Here is a 22,268-nt window from a genome sequence, read left to right as displayed (position 1 = left end):
CTAAATGTAAAAAAGGGAATAAATATTCAAAATAAGATCATTAAATGAAATCTAGTTTGGTTACGCCATCATGAGCCCAACACAAGGTTGTAAAAGTTTCAACTACAATTCTAAATAAGATGTCAAAAGCAAACTGAAATCAAATACACACAGCTTAAAGATTGATAAATACATAAATACGATGATTTATCAAAATATAAAAGAAATATACCTGAACAGAACGCTCATGATGGTTACACCAAAAAGTAACGCCATGAATTACGTTTTTCCAAGTTTTTGGGGCATTTTTATGCTATTTCCAAGCATCTGCTTGGATATGCTATATATATATATATATATAAGAAATACTTGACTTTCAGTGAATTCTAGCTAAAAATATACTCCTCCCCTCTTAACCACGCCCCAAACCACACACCCGCCCTCTCCCCCACCACCACCACCCCACCTCCCGAAATCGGAGGTCTCAAGGTTGGCAAGTATGCACATAACACTCATCTACTCATTGTTGAGTTAAGGGTTGAATTGTCCATCCTTGTTCTATTCTCTGTCACTATTTTTCTAACCATGCTGAACACCCTCTCTGATGATGCATTCTGCTTCGTCTCCTTGTTGTGTGCGCAGTTGTGCACTGCAATCTCTAAAAGCCCTAGATGTTATTGTCACATATGCATGTACAGTAGATGGCAGTATTGTCCTGTTTAAGAGTGTCACAACATTGCTGTTTGCGGCAGACGAACTGCTTTACGGTAGACAAAAACGTGACTGCTGTTGTTGTGTGTTGTTACCGCGCTGGGAGGACGTTAATGAAACTGCCTAACAATAAACCCACATAAGAAACCAAGAACTCGCCCTCGATCATTCTACAGTTATAACGTGATTGGGCGGGCACGCTGTTTATATTGTGGGAAAGCGGACGTGAAAACAGGCTGTCGACACGTCACTCAGGTCCGCATGGAGTTGGAGGGGGCGTGGCCTCCAGCTCCGCCTGAATTTCGGGAGATTTTCGGGAGAACATTTGTCCCGGGAGGTTTTCGGGAGAGGCGCTGAATTTCGGGAGTCTCCCGGAAAATCCGGGAGGGTTGGCAAGTATGGTTATGTGTGTGTATATGTATTTCTCTTATTTATATATATATATATATATATATATATATATATATATATATATATATATATATATATATATATATATATATATATATATATATATATATATATATATAATGTATATATATATATATATATATATATATATATATATATATATATATATATATATATATATATATATATATATATATATATATATATATATAATAAAATAAATATATATATATATAGCTAGAATTCACTGAAAGTCAAGTATTTCTTATATATATATATATATATATATATGAAATACTTGACTTGGTGAATTCTAGCTGTAAATATACTCCTCCCCTCTTAACCACGCCGCCAGCCACGCCTCCGCCCCAACCGCGCCCCCCCACCCCCACCTCCCGAAATCGGAGGTCTCAAGGTTGGCAAGTATGATAAAGCCCCTTTAAATTGAATTGAGAGAGAGAGAGAGAGTGGAGAGGGGGGGTGAAGTGTATGAGCGAGAGATAGAGAGAGAGAGAGAGAGAGAGAGAGAGAGAGAGAGAGCGAGAGAGAGAGAGGGTGGGTGGGGGTGAAGTGTGAGAGAAAGAATGAGGAAGAGCTCCTGGTCCCAACAACACATGCGGGCTTGCTGATGAGGCGCCGCCGCGGTCATTCAGGTCGCTCCGGAGGCGCTCCGTGGAAACAAGCCGCCGGCAGCCGCCGAGACAACATCGCCACCACCGCCGAGAGATAAACAAACAAAGATAGACGGAAGGAAACAAACAAAAAAAAGTGCCCGTTCATGGGAATCCGGACCGGTTCTACCCCCCTCGTCTCGTGTGCGCCTCTCCGCCGTATAAGAAGCGCCTCACTCGGATCACCTCCACTCCTCCTCGGCCGGCAGACGCGGCTCCTCCCCCGGACTGCACTCACCGCTCACGGCGCGTAAAGAAAGGTAGGAAGTTGCTCATTCGCAACACGTATAGTTGAAGTTTCTTGTCGTTAGGAATAAAGGCGTTATGTTTGGTCCACACCCCCCCACCCCCTGACGGTGGATGCGGCTCACCCGCGCTGCGCCTCTCGTCGCCCGGCTCGGGCCGCCGGTGGGGGTCCGGTGGTGCTCTTTCTTCCTCCCTCATCCACTCTCCTCCTCATCCTGCAGGGACAACAATTAGGCATGCAGAGCACGTCCTCTCGCCTTTTATAGACTTTCGGCGTGCAAGTTGGGTGTCAAACATGCGCAGATGGTGCTCAGGCACTGTGAGCTGGACCACTGATCCACTGAACCACTTTTGCTTGGTTTGGTCAGGGAAGCAGAGGGGTCCCCCCCCACCCCCCCATCCATCCATCCATTGCATGCATGCGGGATGCTGATGAATCTTTGCAGGGATGGAAGAAAGAAAAAAAATGACGCCTTTCCATGCCATTCCTTTTCTTGGCGTTGCAGAGGATGTGGAATAGGATTTCACCGAAGAAAGCGTGTCACATCTCCATAAGGTTATCATCAGTCGTGTTTAATAATGCAGCTTGTGAGGGGAGTTAGTGGCCCTTTGCAAATATAGATATTGCAAATTGATCCTGGGGCGGGAAGGTTACAAAATCATCATCCAGATTAGGTAAATGATGCCAGAGGTCAATGCCCGTATCCTCTCAAAGAACATATTTCTGTCCAGGTTTGAGAGCGTCTTAAAGGGGAACTGCACTTATTTTTTTTTTTTAATTTTGCCAATCGTTCACATGTTTCGTCTTAGGCGCATGGCTGCTCTGCAGAAAACAAGCTGGAAGGATTAAGCTTTTAATTATCAAAAACTGAGGACGCTAACAAGCGTGGAGCGAAAAAAAAACACCAAAATGTCACCAAGGGTGAACAGCGTGTGCAGAAAAAACACTAGAGCGCGGTGAAAAAAAACAGGAGAACGTAAATGTCGCGTATAGCGAGCATTGACCCAGCAACCCGTGCCGGGTGACAGAAAACTATAAAGGGGAGTGATTGACCAAAACACCTGGTGGGAACAGTAATTGCTAACCAAAGACAGGTGAGGAGAATCAGTTCCCATGGAAACCAACAGTAAACAGGATGCACCCAGGAAACAGACTAAAACATAGGAAACTACTAAACATGAATCGTGCCATGATCATGACGTCACGATCATTATGCGAGACAAGAAGGCATAAGGTTTTGCAGTCTCACATGTAAAAGTGGTCTCGTTCTCGGCGGCGAGCAATGCAGCTAATGAGAGCAATCGATTCTACCTCTAAATCACTTTTTAAAATGCATCCAAAGACCGTCAACAATACTCTGTTTACGTTCCCTAACCCAGTGTTTTTCAACCTTTTTTGAGCAAAGTAACATTTAACCAGCAGAAACGGTTAAAAAGTGAAACTCCACCAGGTTGTCGTGCCTTGTTTTGAGTTTGTTGTTTCATGTGTGTAGTGCTTTAGTTCCTGTCTTGCGCTGTTATTTTGGTGATCCTTCCTGTTTTGTTGGCGTTCTCCTGTAGCGGCTTCTCGCCTTCCTTTGAGTGCTATTGCCCGCACCTGCTTTGTTTTCGCAGTCAAGACTATTTAAGTTGTGCGTACGCTATCCTTCTTTGTGGGGACATTGTTGATTGTCATGTCATGTATGGATGTACTTTGTGGACGCCGTCTCTGCTCCACACGCTGTAAGTTTTTGCTGTCGTCCAGCATTCTGTTTTAGTTTACTTTGTAGCCACTTCAGTTTTCCATCCCTATGCTTCAGTGCCTTTTCCTAGCGGGACTTGCCTTTTGTTCATTTTTGGTTTAAGCGTTACATACCTTTTTTACCTGCACACTGTCTCCCGCTGTGCTCTGCATATTGGGATCACGACAAACCATCCTCGACGCGTTCCGACTTCTAAGAAGCAATGAACAGCCTTCTGCCACCTACTGATATGGAGTATTACATGGTTACCCTGCCGAGCTCTACACAGCACAGGCACTAGACAACGGCACATTATTATAATTATTGATTTGCAAAAAAATATTTTTTGGACCAATTAGGTGAAGTTGCATGATTAAACAATCAAATGCAGAGACTTTTTCTTATGCCTATTGATCCATCTCTCTCTCTCTCTCTCTCTGCCCACTACTTGCTGTCCATATCCTACCAAGTCAGACCTAAACTGTTCCAATATCCATTTCTCTGTTCTCAATTGTTGATGACTGATGATAACAACCAAACCCAACCCCCCTCCACACCCCGGATTGTAAATAATGTAAATAATTCAATGTGATGATCTTGTGTGATGACTGTATTATGATGATAGTATATATCTGATAGTATATATCTGTATCATGAATCAATTTAAGTGGACCCCGACTTAAACAAGTTGAAAAACTTATTCGGGTGTTACCATTTAGTGGTCAATTGTACGGAATATGTACTTCACTGTGCAACCTACTAATAAAAGTCTCAATCAATCAATTTCCACGGCACAAGAGACAATATCTCACGGCACACAAGTGTGCCGCGGCACAGTGGTTGAAAAACACTGCCCTAACCTGTATAACGAGCAAGATGCGTCACTTTTAAAGACTGCATCTGGCTCTCCGATAAATCTTAGCTGACGTTGCTTAGCACGATAAGTAATGAATAATTCCGCTGGTAATCACAGTGTTAAAAATAGCGTTCAAAATATAAAACATTCTCATGCATTTTAATCCATCCATCCGTTTTCTACCGCACCTGTTCAAGAAGTTGCATTAATGGTAAGAAGTATTTTATTTATTGTTGGTTAGCTTTAGAATAACAATTTTATTAAACAGAGTAAGAGACTTATCATACTCTAAAAATGTTGGTCTTACTTAAAAATGCTCGCATTTAGTTGTATTCAGTGTTAAAAAAATATTATATGGCTCTCACGGAAATGCATTTTAAAATATTTGGCTTTCATGGCTCTCTATGCCAAAAAAGTTCCCGACCCCTGCTGTACAATAACCAAACAGTAGCGACATTGTTATTGTAAGAGCGAACAAAGAGGAACTATTTTTCTAGCGCAGTAACACATCGGAATTAGCCATTAAAGTTAGCTACGGAAAAGAGATAAGCTAGCTTCTACGACGACACAAATGCGTTTTTGAGTTTGTACTGCACAACACTGTGATAGGAAACCAATTTGTACTGAGTGAAAAACATGGACAATCATATTACAGTATCTGTAAAGTATTATTTCATGTTCTGTTTGTACACAGCTAGCCAGACAGTTGTATTAAAGTGCGACTCACTCGATGGACAATTGTCTGTTTGGTCCCGCTGGTTTCCAGTTTATTCGGGTAATCACTCCATTTATTACGAAATAGCTTGACTCCACATTTATGGCGTTCTCACTTTCACCTCACTCTTGGGTTTCGTCTGCTCCAACGTCTCTCGCTCTTCCTTCGTGCTGGCTTCCAGAAGAAGTAGTTCATCCTCCGTATACTCGGCTTCAAAAAGATAAGGTTGTGAATCCTCATTTGTCCATAAGTAGTCGTTGTCTGCAACCAAGTCTACCATGATTAGAAAAACACACGGGTTTGTTTCCGGAAGTAGGAACACACATTTGTTGCCAGAATTCGGAAGTGTACTGCTACTGAAACGGAAACAAATGCGCTGAAGTCCTGGCATTGTTTAAAATAAACAAAATACGGTAAAATTGCACATATTACATATTGTTATGAACATGTCTGTTACTACATAATATATGTGTATATATACATATATATATATATATATATATATATATATATATATATATATATATATATATATATATATATATATATATATATATATATATATATATATATATATATATATATATATATATGTGTATGTATATATATATATATATATATATATATATATATATATATATATATATATATATATATATATATATATATATATATATAAATTTGCCCAAAAAATTATTTAAAAAAAATGCTGCCTATAGTTCACAATCATTATGAGGGACAAGAACATACACGTCTTAATAATTTTTTTTAGGATTTTAAAGATGATAAAAAAACGCTTGAAAGATGCGGCTAATAGGAGTCACCATTGTAGCATTCGAAGCCCTCCATAAACGTTTTGTATAGAAACAGCAAGTATATATATATATATATATATATATATATATATATATCAATAGGCAAATGTTGCCTATTGTTCATAAGCCTTTCGACAGACAAGAACATTTGTATATACATATATATTTTTTTGCATTTTAATTTGTATTAGTTGTCTCGTTGCAGGTGGCTAACAATGCTGCTAATGGGAGTTAATCAGGGGTTCTTAACCACTAAAATCTTAACACCGAATTCTGTTCACAAATCATATCCAACCTACTTACAGTTCACAACCTTGTGAAATGGCATGAAAGCATGTGTTAATCGCAAAGATTATTATTTATTTAACACACAAACCTTAGGCTTAGGTCAGGCTGATTAGAAAAATAAGTACTAACCAAATATACTGCATACGAGGGACTCATAAATAACTGATTACATTATTTACTGCTGAAATAAATAAACTAAATTAATGATATATAATAGTCAATAAAGTTAATGTGCATATGAAAATACAGCTTCCCCACTTTAGTCATAATTCTTGCGCTTAAAACGTATTTTGTTTGTTTGATATTGTCATTACTGCCACAGTCTTTAGAATCCTAAAAAAATGATTTTGAATAGTAGGCACAATTCCCCCAAAAAGTGCAATTCCCCTTTAAGCAAAGCCCGAGCGCTTGTTTGAGCAGCTGTGTCACCGTATTATTATCTTTTCTGGCAAATGCAACCAGAAAATGTGCTGTAAGATGAGCTGGGTGTTTACAGTAAATATAGTGAACTGTTAATGGTTAGCCGAAAGGGCAATAAAGTGCAGATTCTTACTGCAGATAAAGAGCAAGCGAGCTTTCTTCTCGGGTGATTCTCAAGTGCGCGATGTTCAAAAAGGTGGTGGGATGCTGATGTACTCGAAGCTCAGTGGACAATTGGCTCGTAAGTGACTGTCGACCCACGGCAATCCCCCAGTAGGAGTCCATGTTTGTGAAATCAGTGCACCCGTTGGCCGGATTTACCATTCCTCATCGCTATCAACCAAGCGGAACATCCCAGATCGTCGCGTTCGTTTCGGTAAAAAAATCAGTCTGTTAGCTTGAGTGCTGCGTTTTGGAAAATAATCAAATTTACAATTGGCTTCAAATAGTGCGGATTTAAGTAAAGTCACATTTTGAGTATATTTTACATGTTTTTAGCCAAATTCAAGTGTTAATTTAAATAATACAGTGTTATTTGTCTTAGTTTCTGTTATATTGTGGCGATCGATAAAGATTAGAGATGTCCGATAAGATCGGACTGCCGATATTATCTGCCGATAAATGCTTAAAAATGTAATATCGGAAATTATCGGTATCGGTTTCAAAAAGTAATATTTATGACTTTTTAAAACGTCGCTGTACGGAGTGGTACACAGACTTGGGAGAAGTACAGAGCGCCAATAAATCTTAAAGGCACTGCCTTTGCGTGCCGGCCCAATCACATAATATCTACGGCTTTACACACACACAAGTGAATGCAAGCATACTTGGTCAATAGCCATACAGGTCACACTGAGGGTGGCCGTATAAACAACTTTAACACTGTTACAAATATGCGCCACACTGTGAACCCACACCAAACAAGAATGACAAACACATTTCGGGAGAACATCCGCACCGTAACACAACATAAACCCAACAGAACAAATACCCAGAACCCCTTGCAGCACTAACTCTTCCGGGACGTACAATATACACCCCCCTGCTAGCCCCTACCCACCGCCCCCACCTCAACCTCCTCATGCTCTCTCAGGGAGAGCATGTCCCAAATTCCAAGCTGCTGTTTTGAGGCAGACGTAAGTTTAGTAGATCAGCTTTGCGTGAGACTTCAAGTTTGCAGTACAGGGGTGTCAAACTCATTTTAGATCGGGGGGCCACATGGAGAAAATCTACTACCAAGTGGGCCGGACTGGTAAAATCACGGCACGATAACTTAAAAATAAAGACAATTTTGTTTAAAAATAGAACAAGCACATTCTGAAAATGTACAAATCAAATTATTATTATTATTTTTTTTTTTTACTTACATGATGCGGTTAATAGTATTCTATCTTTATTTGTCGTTATTTATATTTTCTGAATAAATGATGTGATAATGTTCATCAGTCAACTCATTGGTGTTCATTTTCAATCCATCAAGATAAATTACAGGATGTTATTTATGTAGATTGATCATTTTCCTCGACTGATGTACTGACATCACGTGGTTTATTTTGTACATACGTAGCAACGTCTACAAAGATACAAAGAATTGTTATTGCGACATCCAGTGGACACATTTAGAACAGCAGTTTCTTTCATTCAAAAATTTCTGTTACATTTTTATACTTAGCAAACTCATGATCTCTCTGATCCGACCACTGCTTTAGTAGATCAGTACGAGGGTCGTCATCATAAGCGTTGCTATCCTTGCTGTTTATTATTGTCGTACAACACAACCTATCTGCCTCATCAATATTCATGTTTCACACCCCCTCCTCTGCTTTTTGTCCAAACGACCACGATAGTGTACACACAGTACATGTGCAAATAATTACTCATTCTTTACGGCGCACCCCCTTTAATCATCGGCGAGTATTCCCCCCCACCCCGCCGCCGCCTGCTTCCAGACGCTGGATGATGCAGCGCAGGCACACAGCGAGCCTGCCGGCTGATAAAATATGGATGAGTCCAAACATGGTTACATGTGAGGAATTGGCTGTCGCACTCGCCGGAGCAATAGTCTGCTTAATGTATGGCGAGAATGAGCCTTCCCCGTGGGCAGTAAATACATCTCACTCGCATTGGATTTGCCGTCGGTAAACGCTCATCTTTAAGCCGCCTCAATAAGGAAAGTGACACAAAAGCGTTTAGTGTGACAGCGTTTGCATTAGAGATGTCCGATAATGGCTTTTTTGCCGATATCCGATATTCCGATATTGTCCAACTCTTAATTACCGATTCCGGTGTCAACCGATACCGATATATACAGTCGTGGAATTAACACATTATTATGCCTAATTTTGTTGTGATGCCCCGCTGGATGCATTAAACAATGTAACAAGGTTTTTCCAAAATAAATCAACTCAAGTTATGGAAAAAAATGCCAACATGGCACTGCCATATTTATTATTGAAGTCACAAAGTGCATTATTTTTTTTAACATGCCTCAAAACAGCAGCTTGGAATTTGGGACATGCTCTCCGTGAGAGAGCATGAGGAGGTTGAGGTGGGGGGGTAAGCGGGGGGTGTATATTGTAGCGTCCCGGAAGAGTTAGTGCTGCAAGGGGTTCTGGGTATTTGTTCTGTTGTGTTTATGTTGTGTTACGGTGCGGATGTTCTCCCGAAATGTGTTTGTCATTCTTGTTTGGTGTGGGTTCTCAGTGTGTCGCATATTTGTAACAGTGTTAAAGTTGTTTATACGGCCACCCTCAGTTTGACCTGTATGGCTGTTGACCAAGTATGCTGGCATTCACTTGTGTGTGTGAAAAGCCATAGATATTATGTGATTGGGCCGGCACACAAAGGCAGTGCCTTTAAGGCACACCTTCAATATTGTTGTCTGGGTTGAAATTTGGGAGAATGGTTGCCCCGGGAGATTTTCGGGAGGGGCACTGAAATTCGGGAGTGTCCCGGGAAAATCGGGAGGGTTGGCAAGTATGACTGGGAGACGGAACTGCTCTGTACTTCTCCCTACGTCCGTGTACCACTCCGTACAGAGGCGTTTTAAAAAGTCATAAATTTTACTTTTGGAAACCGATACCGATAATTTCCGATATTACATTTTAAAGCATTTATCGGCCGATAATATCGGCAGTCCGATATTATCGGACATCTCTAGTAATAATGCAAGTACCGTAACCATTTAAAAATATATGAACTTTTATTTCTCAATACAATTTATCATTGTACTGTAATTGGAAGGTAGAAAATAAATAAATAAGTAAACAAAAAAATAAATAAAATGGACTTATTTCTGAAAGCAAAAATTTTACTTAAAAAAAATATTGAACGTCGTGAAGTGCATTTTCCCCCAGTTGGCAAAACTAGGTTGGACATGATCACGGCATTCTCGCTTGTTTGTCCGTGTTGATGGGCTCATATTGCCCATCCGATTTAAACCTGAAATATTGAAACACGACATTTAGCTTCGTAATCGTATTTTTATCCTCCTAATTTGTGTTACTTTGCGGAAAGTCGCGCGTAGGGAGGCTGTCTGTCCTGTGCTTCCTATGTGTAAAAAGCTCGAGTTTCCGCCCACCGAGACAAAGATTGTTGACTGAAAAGAGGGCTCACTGCGTTCAGTTAATTCTACTGTTAAAGCACGCTCAGGCGTTGATAGCGATGCACAGAGTGAGACCTCTTCCCGTTTGAAGCGAGAGACGAACAAGCGCAAGGCTCAACAATCCGATTGGCCAACGTGTCTTATCACTCAAATGCCGGTGACGGCGGAGAAAAAAAACGGTTACGTAATCGCACTAATTAAAACCTCGATGTCGATTAATCGTGCAGTCCTAGCCATGTTGTTAGAATTCTGTGTTTCCCGCATTCTCATTCCATATCTCTCATGCCAAAGGTTCACCAATGTCACGATGTCGAAGATTTGTCGTTTTGTTAGGGTTAGGGTTAGGGTTAGGCTAGGGTTAGGTTTGGGGTTAGGGTTAACCTAAGGGTTAGGGTTAGGTTACCCTAACCCTAACCCTCTAACCCTAACCCTAACCCTAACCGCTGGTACGTCAAAGGCTGACCAATGCGGAGATGTGTTATTGATGAAGCAGGAGTTGAAGATGAAGTGCATCCAAAAGTGTCAAAAGTTGGTTGTCGCGCTGAAGATAGCGCCAATATTAGTCGCCGTGTTATTAGCATTGTTCATCCTCGATGATTATCTTTATAGAGCGCCACAATGCAAACAGTAGAAAACCAGGTATAAATATAAAATACTGCACTGCAGAATATGCTCTAAATGTTCTTTTTTTAAATTAAATTAAATTAAATTTAAATCTGCTATTTTTTTAAGGCACAATATGAGGACTGTAAAGGTTCCTTTATAATCTTTTGTGCAGCAGTACTCAGACTACACCTGCAATTACTGTGTCACAAGGACGCCGGCATTTTCAGATATCTTGCCATTAACACTTCAGACTCCGTGCTCCTTTGTGCTTTTTCTAAAACGTAAACGTTTCGAGTAGTCACTCAAAACGATAGAAGGTGATCACAGTATGTCAACGGTACTTTAGAAGAACCTGAAAGTTCCAGTAGAGTGAAAAAAATGATACACTATATCGCCAAAAGTTTTTGGCCACCTGCCTTTACTCACATATGAACTTGAAGTGCCATCCCATGGAATTGTCCAAAATGTTTTTGGTATCCTGGAGCATTCAATTTCACTGGAACTAAGGGGCCAAGCCAAACTCCTGAAAAACCCACCCCACACCATAATTCCTCCTCCACCAAATTTCACACTCGGCACAATGCGGTCCGAAATGTAGCGTTCTCCTGGCAACCTCCAAACCCAGACTGGTCCATCAGATTGATTCATCACTCCAGAGAAGGCGTCTCCACTGCTCTAGAGTCCAGTGGCGACGTGCTTTACACCACTGCATCCCACGCTTTGCATTGGACTTGGTGATGTATGGCTTATATGCAGCTGCTCGGCCATGGAAACCCATTCCATGAAGCTCTCTGCGTACTGTACGTGGGCTAATTGGAAGGTCACATGAAGTTTGAAGTTTGGAGCTCTGTAGCAACTGACTGTGCAGAAAGTCTTTGCACTATGCGCTTCAGCATCCGCTGACCCCTCTCTGTCAGTTTATGTGGCCTACCACTTGGTGGCTGACTTGCTGTTGTTCCCAAACTCCTCACTTTTCTTATAATAAAGTTGACTTTGGAATATTTAGGAGCGAGGAAATTTCACGACTGTATTTGTTGCACAGGTGGCATCCTATGACAGTTCCACGCTGGAAATCACTGAGAGCGGCCCATTCTTTCACAAATGTTTGAGAAACAGTCTCCATGCCTAAGTGCTTGATTTTATACACCGAGTGATTAGGACACCTGCTTCTCATCATTTGGATGGGTGGCCAAATACTTTTGGCAATATAGTGTATGTGTAATTGTGTTTCATTGTATCCATTGAACCATATCCGATTGTATTTACAATCTACAAAGTATGTGAAAAAAATGTCTGAACATTGCAAAATGGCACACATTTTTGCAATATTCTGCTCCAAATATCTTCGGCGATTTCCGTAGATTCGGAGTCAAAGGACGTCACGAGAGTAACGCTACTGCACTCTGACCTTATTATTAGATCAGTCATACTGGAAATATTGTCATGATCCGTGGTCCGGCTCATGTTTTTGTTATGTTCTGTTAGTTTTAGACTCCATTAGTTCCTGTTTTTGTGCACCCTTGTTTGTTTTAGTTACCATGGCGACTTATTAGTTTCACCTGCCTCTGGTGTTTGGGACACGCACCTGCTCTAATCAAGAGACCATTATTTAAGCCTGTTTAAGTCCTCCTGGTGTCATTGCTTGTTTCATGCGATACCATAGTTCATGCTGTTCGTTTTCATGTTCGATTCCAAGTTTATGCTGGTTGTTCGATTCATGCCGTGTCCATGTAAGTGTTAGTTGTTTCATGCCACAGTTTCTCTATGTCCATAGTTCTTGCTAAGTGCTATGTTTCCTGCGTTTTTTTTGTTCTTTAGCCTCTCGTGTGAACGGCACTCTTTCCTTTTGTTTTGGTTCCTGTCTGTTCTGGTGTGTAGGATTAATTGATTATTAAATATGTTCCTACCTTCAAGTCCTGTTCGGAATAGTCTGTTTGCATCCTGGGAGAACAAACCTCGCAGTAATCTGTGACCGCCCCCGTTATGACAAATATGCAAAAATTGTAAAGAGATGTGCTGTTTATCATTCACAATCCTTATGTAAGGCAAGAACATGAATTGATTAACGTGGACCCCGACTTAAACAAGTTGAAAAACGTATTCGGGTGTTACCATTTAGCGGTCAATTGTACTGTACTGTGCAATCTACTAATAAAAGTTTCAAAACACATATGCTTGGCTTTTTTGATGCATTCAAAACCGTAAATAAATAGCTAACAATTGAGTCAACAGATCGAGGGTCCTCTAGTCTATTGTGCTCATTATATCGTCTAAAACAGTGGTCCCCAACCACCGGTCCAGGGACCGGTACCGGTCCGTGACACATTTGCCACCGGGCTGCAGAAAAACATTACATAATTTATAAACGACTGCATTTTCTTCGACTTAACTTTTGCCTGTCCTACTAGACCAGGGATTGGCAACCCGCGGCTCTTTGATCACTCTGATGCGGCTCAGCTGCATACTTGCCGACCCCCCCGATTTTCCCGGGAGACTTCCGGATTTCAGTGCCTCTCGCAGAAAACTCCCGGGATTAATATTCTCCGAATTTCACCCTTACACTAATAATGAGGGCGTGCCATGATGGTACAGCATGTAGCGACCTCTACAATCTGTATAAACAGCGTGCCAGCCCAGCCTCTTGTTATATGCATCATCTGCTCGCACACGTAGGTGACAGCAAGGCATACTTGCTCAACAGCCACACAGGTTACACTGACGGTGGCCATATAAAACAACTTTAACACTCTTACTAATAATGCGCCACACTTTGAACCAAAACCAAACAAGAATGACAAACACGTTTCGGGAGAACAGCTGCACCTTAACACAACATAAACACAACAGAACAAATACCCAGAATCCCATGCAGCCCTGACTCTTCCGGGCTACATTATACACCCCTGCTACCACACACATCAACCCCCCCCCCCCTCTGTGTGGGCGGGGTTTGGTAGCGGGGGTGTATAATGTAGCCCGGAAGAGTTAGAGCTGCATGGGATTCTGGGTATTTGTTCTGTTGTGTTTATGTTGTGTTACGGTGCAGATGTTCTCCCGAAATGTTTTTGTCATTCTTGTTTGGTGTGGGTTCACAGTGTGGCGCATTATTAGTAAGAGTGTTAAAGTTTTTTATACCGCCACCGTCAGTGTAACCTGTGTGGTTGTTGACCAAGTATGCCTTGCTGTCACTTACGTGAGCAAGCAGAAGCCCCATACAACGTGTGGCCGGGCCGGCACGCTGGTTGTAGTGGGCGCTAAATGCTGTACCATCACGGCACGATTGAGAGAACAGTTGCCCTGAAATTCGTAGTCTGCCGGAAAAATCGGGAGGGTTGACAAGTATGACGCTGTCAAGCGCCATTCATACAAAATCCGCGGGCCGCACTAACATTCAATTTTCATATTAAGGTGTGGGCCGCGTGTCTGAGACCCCTGGTTTATACATAGCACAAAGCAAAAAAAAAACTTTGTATGCAGTGTTATTTCATTTTTTTAAATTTCAAAAGATTTGTGTGGCTCCCATTGTTTTCTTTAATTTGTGAAACTGGTCAAAATGGCTCTTTGACTGGTAAAGGTTGCCGACCCCTGTACTAGACACACCAATACGCTTGTTTATAGGTGTACAATAAAACTCCTCATAGGAAGTTGCCATTTGTTAACAATATTTTTTATAACTTTGTGACATGATACAATGTACATTACCGTATTTTTCGGAGTATAAGTCGCTCCGGAGTATAAGTCGCACCGGCCGAAAATACATAATAAAGAAGGAAAAACAACATATATAAGTCGCACTGGAGTATAAGTCACATTTTTTGGGGAAATTTATTTGATAAAACCCAACACCAAGAATAGACATTTGAAAGGCAATTTAAAATAAATAAAGAATAGTGAACAACAGGTTGAATAAGTGTACGTTATATGACACATAAATAACCAACTGAGAACGTGCCTGGTATGTTAACGTTACATATTATGGTAAAATTCAAATAACTATAACATATAGAACATGCTATACGTTTACCAAACAATCTGTCACTCCTAATCGCTAAATCCGATGAAAGCTTATACGTCTAGTCTCTTACGTGAATGAACTAAATAATATTATTTGATATTTTACGGTAATGTGTTAATAATTTCACACATAAGTCGCGCCCGAGTATAAGTCGCACCCCCGTGTTTTTGTTATGTTCTGTTAGTTTTAGACTCCATTAGTTCCTGTTTTTGTGCACCCTTGTTTGTTTTAGTTACCATGGCGACTTATTAGTTTCACTATGAAACTATGAAAAAAACTGCGATTTATAGTCCGAAAAATACGGTAATGAACATATAAAATATAAACGTGACATATTGGGGGATGGCGTGGCGAAGTTGGGAGCGTGGCCGTTCCAGCAATCTGAGGGTTACTGGGTCAATCCCCACCTTCTACCATCCTAGTCACGTCCGTTGTGTCCTTGAGAAAGACACTTCACCCTTGCTCCTGATGGGTCCTGGTTAGCGCCTTGCATGGCAGCTCCCGCCATCAGTGTGTGAATGGGTGAATGTGGAAATAGTGTCAAAGCGCTTTGAGTTCCTTAAAAAGGTAGAAAAACGCTATACAAGTACAACCCATTTACCAAATACCATTTACCATATTGTAGCCAAAGGCTGATTGCCATCTACATCTCATTGCAAAGAAACAAGCCCAGGGCTTCCATTAATTCAGAATTATATAGAGTTGTATTTTTCATGCACTTATTTTTGCTGTATTTATCTGGCACAAGTGGGAAAGCCGGTCCCTGAAAATAATGCCTACATTAAACCGGTCCGTGGTGCAGAAAAGGTTGGGGCCCACTGCTCTAAAACATCCAGTAAGTGTGAACTATACTCCGTTTACATGCCGTGACCTGAAAATTAACCAAATATGAGTGATGTTTATATTATAAGTGCCAACGCAGGCGGACTATTTTAGCGGTGCATTGATAGCAGTGAGCTAATGCTATCTTACACTGCTATTGTTGACACACTGAGCCGACATCTCAAACTTCTAGATTATAATTCATGCATCTCTCACATGGTAGTAGACAAATGCGGCTATGGTCCAACAGGCTGGTTGACTTTGACATCCCCCGAGATGTCGGAAAAGACGCGAGTAGTTGCTGCTACTTTTTTTAACCCTTCGTGGCGATTGTGATTGAATCTTCGTATAAAATGGGACTGTGTAAGCATCCCGTCGGTCGTCATACCTACCAGCGATAGTGGAAATATTACAGTAAGTGTTTGTTTGATTACCGTATTTTCCGCACTATAAGGCGCACCGGATTATTAGCCGCACCTTCAATGAATTACATATTTCATAACTTTGTCCACCAATAAGCCGCCCCGGATTATAAGCCGCGCCTACGCTGCGCTAAAGGGAATGTCAAAAAAACAGTCAGATAGTTCAGTCAAACTTTAATAATATATTGAAAACCAGTGTTCTAACAACTCTGTCCCAAAATGTACGCAAATGTGCAATCACAAACATAGTAAAATTCAAAATGGTGTAGAGCAATAGCAACATAATGTTGCTCGAACGTTAATGTCACAACACACAAAATAAACATAGCGCTCACCTTCTGAAGTTATTCTTCATTCGTAAATCCTTCGAATTCTTCGTCTTCGGTGTCCGAATTGAAAAGTTGCGCAAGCGTGGCATCCAAAATGGCCGGTTCCGTCTCGTCGAAGTAATCGGAGTCAGTGTCGCTGTTGTTGTCCAGTAGTTCTGTGAATCCTGCCTTCCGGAAAGCTCGGACCACAGTTGTGACCGAAATATCTGCCCAGGCATTTACGATCCACTGGCAAATGTTGGCGTATGTCGTCCGGCGCTGTCTGCCCGTCTTAGTGAAGGTGTGTTCGCCTTCGGAGCTGTGTGAAAAAAGCCACCCGGCCTCTTCGCGTAAACTTCCCTTAACCACTCGCTCATCTTTTCTTCATCCATCCATCCCTTCGAGTTAGCTTTTATGATGACGCCGGCTGGAAAGGTCTCTTTTGGCAAGGTCTTCCTTTTGAATATCACCATGGGTGGAAGTTAGCATGGCAAGCTAGAACCACAGTGAAGGATGACTTCTCATTCCCTGTGGTGCGAATATTCACCGTACGTGCTCCCGTTCCACAGTGCGGTTCACAGGAATATCAGTTGCTGTGAAATACGGTAGTAATCCGTGTGCGGATGGAGAGATTGCGTCTTTTTATGAACCGGATCCTTTTCGCTTAGTAGGAGCCATTTTGTGGTCTTTACAGATGTAAACAGGAAATGAAACGTACGGTGATATCCGCGCGTTTTTTCTTCTTCTTCCGGGGGCGGGCGGTAGCTTACAGTAGAAGAAGAAGCGCTTCCTGTTCTATGGGGGCGGGTGCTTACCTTGGCGGTTGCTTGCGTAGAAGAAGAAGCGCTTCCTGTTCTACCGGGAAAAAAGATGGCGGCTGTTTACCGAAGTTGCGAGATCGAAACTTTATGAAAATGAATCGTAATAAAGCGCACCGGGTTATAAGGCGCACTGTTAGCTTTTGAGAAAATTTGTGGTTTTTAGGTGCGCCTTATAGTGCGGAAAATACGGTATGCTTTATTATGGTTAGTTTGTGTGTTTAACAGCTAGCAATACCCCTGATGCTATAGTTTCACAATAAAGCTTCATCCGTTTAGCAATCGACTTCATCCTCTTTGTGTTCGAGTTCAAAAATATAAGGTCCTGGATCATAATTTTTCCCATAGTAATCGTTGTTCGCTCTCACAAAGTCTACTTGGTTAGCATTGTTGTTGACGGGGAAGGGACCTGACTAGAGATGTCCGATATTATCGGTGGATAAATACTTTAAAATGTGGTATCGGAAATTATCGGTATCGGTTTCAAAAAGTAAAATTCATGACTTTTTAAAGCGCCGCTGTACGGAGTGCTGCACGGACGTAGGGAGAAGTACAGAGCGGCAATAAACCTTAAACGCACTGCCTTTGCGTGCCGGCCCAATCACATAATATCTACGGCTTTTCACACACACAAGTGAATGCAAAGCATACTTGGTCGACAGCCATACAGGTCACACCCTGAGGGTGGCCGTATAAACAACTTTAACACTGTTACAAATATGCGCCACACTGTGAACCCACACCAAACAAGAATGACAAACACATTTCGGGAGAACATCCGCTCCGTAACACAACATAAACACAACAGAACAAATACCCAGAATCTCTTGCAGCACTAACTCTTACAGGACGCTACAATATACACCCCCCCCCGCTACTCCATAACTTAAGTTGATTTATTTTGGAAAACCTTGTTACATTGTTTAATGCATCCAGCGGGGCATCACAACAAAATTAGGCGTAATAATGTGTTAATTCCACGACTGTATATATCGGTATCGGTTGATATCGGAATCTGTAATTAAGAGTTGGACAATATCGGCAAAAAAGCCATTATCGGACATCTCTAGTTAGTTTGTATGTTTAGCACCTAGCAATGCCCCTGATGCTATAGTTTCACAATGAAGCTACGTCCGTTTAGCAATCGACTTCTTATACTTATTGCTCATCCTCTTTGTGTTCGAGTCCAAAAATATAATTTTTCCCATAGTAATCGTTGTTCGCTCTCACAAAGTCTACTTGGTTAGCATTGTTGTTGACGGGGAAGGGATCTGTGGTTCCTGACGCCATATCACGCGATCACGTGACTGGCTTCCTCATTATCTCTCAAAATGGCTGGGGAATCTCCGTGAGATTGATACTATTTTCATCATATCTATTTACTTGCAAACTTTGTAAGTTTAAATCAGATATATACGGTATTTTGCGGAATATATATTAGCCACACCCACTAAATATTAGGGGGGAAAAAATATGTTTCATATATAGCTATGACTATAAGCCGCAGATATATATGTTGTTAAATGAGTTAATTACACAGAAAAATTCTGTAAATGTTTATTTACATACCTTTTAAATGGTGCCTGTTACACGACAGTAAAACGGCTGATGAAAAACAAAACAGAAGTCATCGTCATGGACCCACTAGCTGCGCAAGCTAGCTCTCCAATCAGCTAAACAGACTCAATAACTCCACAGTGACGTTTACGTCATGATCCGTGGTCCGGATCATATTTTGGTTAGTTATGTTCTGTTAAGTTTTGGACTCCCTTAGTTCCTGTTGTGTGCACTCCTGGGTTTATTTTGGTCACCATGGGGATTAATTGGGTTCACCTGCCTCTGGTTAGTGGTCCCACGCTCAGCTGCAGTCAACCACTAATCAGAGAGCTATTTATTCACCTTGCTCGCCACGCTCAGTCTGGCGTCATTGTTTGCCGTATGCAACAGTCACGTAGGTTCATGTCTTGTTTCGAGTTTATGCTAAGTGTTTGCTACATGCACCTGTCACGTAAATTTTGTTTGTTCATGCCACAGTTAGTAAGTTTTTCTCGTCCATAGTCTATGCTAAGTGTTGGTTAAGCTTCGAGTGCGATCAGGCACGTTGTTCTGTTGGCTCGCTTTCTGTTTTGTACTCCTTTGATTTTGTGAGGAATAAATCATGTTTTTACCTGCACGCCTTGTCCGGAGTAATCCGTCTGCATTCCTGGTAGAACGACCCCGCAGTAAGCTGCGAAAACCCCCACGTGACAGTTTAGGTGAATTTACAAAACTGAAAAAATAATGCAGCTGTAAGTTAATAATACTAACACAGACACTCGTAAAGGTGTTGGCATATTAGCTAATGCTATCGACACTAGCATTAGCATGAAAACGCTCCGGGACAGTTTAGTAAGTATGAATAGTTGTATTGTAAAACTTACAAACGTTGCTTGGAGTAATGAATAAAAAAATCCATCCGAGTAGAAACGCTACGGACGACTAGAAGAGTGAACGGCAATTCTACTTCCTGTCGAAAGCACTACGGGTAAATGGAAGGACACTGCAGCACCTGCAGTGAACGAACTAGTCCAAAAGATGGCACCATAGCACACACAATAAAACACATTCTCAGTGTATGTGCTTTTCTTGGGGGGGAACTTAAAAATCCATACATTTTCCGTCTTGTAAGCGGCAGGGTTTAAAGTGTAAGAAAAAAGTAGCGGCTTATAGTCCGGAATTAACGGTATATAATTATAGTTTCAATATAGAGGCAACTTGTTTTTCCACCATACTGCTACTTACAGTATATTTTGATTAGAGATGTCCGATAATGGCTTTTTTGCTGATATCCGATATTCCGATATTGTCCAACTCTTAATTACCGATTCCGATATCAACCGATACCGATATATACAGTCGTGGGATTAACACATTATTATGCCTAATTTTGTTGTGATGCCCCGCTGGATGCATTAAACAATGTAACAAGGTTTTCCAAAATAAATCCACTCAAGTTATGGAAAAAAATGCCAACATGGCACTGCCATATTTATTGTTGAAGTCACAAAGTGCAATTTTTTTTTTTACATGCCTCAAAACAGCAGCTTGGAATTTGGGACATGCTCTCCCTGAGAGAGCATGAGGAGGTTGAGGTGGGCGAGGTTGGGGGGAATGGGGGGTTGAGTTGGGGGGTGTAGGGGGTGGCGTTGGGTGTATATTGTAGCGTCCCGGAAGAATTAGTGCTGCAAGGGGTTCTGGGTATATGTCCTGTTGTGTTTATGTTGTGTTACGGTGCGGATGTTCTCCCGAAATGTGTTTGTCATTCTTGTTTGGTGTGGGTTCATAGTGTGGCGCATATTTGTAACAGTGTTAAAGTTGTTTATACGGCCACCCTCAGTACCTTTAAGGTTTATTGGCGCTCTGTACTTCTCCTCACGTCCGTGTGCACAGCGGCGTTTTAAAAAGTCATGAATTTAATTTTTTTAAACCGATACCGATAATTTCCGATATTACATTATAAAGCATTTATCGGCCGATAATATCGGCAGTCCGATATTATCGGACATCTCTAATTTTGATCACATGATACCGCTGCCCACGTGCTATTGGACTATCCTTCCCGGAACCCCTGGCTATAAAAACAAAAACAAGATTAATGAGTCGTATAACCTCAGGCGCATGTAAAGCTCAAACGAGCTGACAAATGTTCTTGTCGGGAAATAAGACACTGCGGCTCCTTTGACAGGGTTTCTTTTCCGGGAGACTTGGGTATCATCCAAAATAAAATGCGGGCTGTCCTCTCTGGATTGGCGATGAAGTCATGAAGACACGTGGGTGACATTGATATTGGAGTGGTGCACTGAGAGTGTTGTTCTACTTTGGCACCTTTTCACTTCCTGTCGTTCACCTGCTCTCACTTCTTTTCCTCTCCCTTCATGCACTTTTTATCATGCCAGTGAAATTCATGGCTTTGTGTGTCTCCCCCCCCCCCCCCCCCCCCCCCCCCCCCCCCCCCCCGGCAAGCTGCAGGTTCATTCTGATCGGACTGATCACGGCGGGCATCTGCCTGCCTGGAAATGACCGATTCATCACGTCTAATATGTTTGTCGCTTTCATTTTTGGTCGCCGGGTGGCTGAGTTAGCGGCACCTCGGGGTGCTGCTCGCAGAAGTTAGCGGAATATGACAGTATGGGGCCAGAGAGGGAACAGCTGGCCTCGATGCGGCGCTCGGTTTTTGGTTTCCTCATAAGTTTATGTATTGTGTGGTTGTGGCCGCCTCAGGCTGGAAGGGTTTTGTTGTTTGCGATGTGTTCTTCTGCTTCTGTGGGCTTTGAGTTGGACTGTTAGTCCTTCATGTTTCTGTCTCACTTTACACTTTAAGACGTGCCTGACTTAACAATGCCATCTCCATACGCTTACTGTTGGGACTATAAATGATTTCTTTAGACCTTTAGACCTAGTGGCTCCCTGGAGCTTTTTCGAAAATGTATGCGAATAGAAAAATATTTTTTGTTTTAATATGGTTTCTTTAGATCGGGGGTGTCAAACTCAAATACAGAGTGGGCCAAAATTTAAAACTGAACAAAGCCGCGGGCCAAGGTTGAACAAATTAACCTTTTAATAGGGACCCAAACAAGTTTTGCATTGAATATTGAACAAGCAAGGCTTATATAACTTTATAGTGACATGCAAAATTGAGTTTCAAATAATAATAATTAAAAAATATCAATGGCATATCAAATACAATTTAAATAAAAATGTAATGCCTCTTTTCTATTTGCAGCCTTCTGAGGTAAATATCAACATTAACTTTTTCCACAGGCTAATAAATTAGAAAATAAAATAACAATGAATAAACCAA

General features: G+C 41.5%; 1 protein-coding gene across 3 annotated transcripts in view; it reads left to right on the top strand.

The window, feature by feature from the left end:
- The first annotated feature begins 1,676 nt into the window (after positions 1-1,676).
- The window catches only part of slc8a1b (solute carrier family 8 member 1b), a 331,344-nt gene continuing 310,752 nt past the window's right edge, over positions 1,677-22,268 (top strand). For all 3 annotated transcript variants that reach the window (XM_061965914.2, XM_061965907.2, XM_061965923.2), the window contains exon 1: positions 1,677-2,032. The gene's annotated coding sequence lies outside the window, so the exon portion shown is untranslated. The remainder of the gene's footprint in view (positions 2,033-22,268) is intronic.

This window comes from Nerophis lumbriciformis, linkage group LG02 (assembly GCF_033978685.3).
Source record: "Nerophis lumbriciformis linkage group LG02, RoL_Nlum_v2.1, whole genome shotgun sequence".
NCBI lineage: Eukaryota > Metazoa > Chordata > Actinopteri > Syngnathiformes > Syngnathidae > Nerophis > Nerophis lumbriciformis.
Note: the sequence above shows the minus strand (reverse complement) of the source record. Positions and strands in the feature narration are given on the sequence as shown.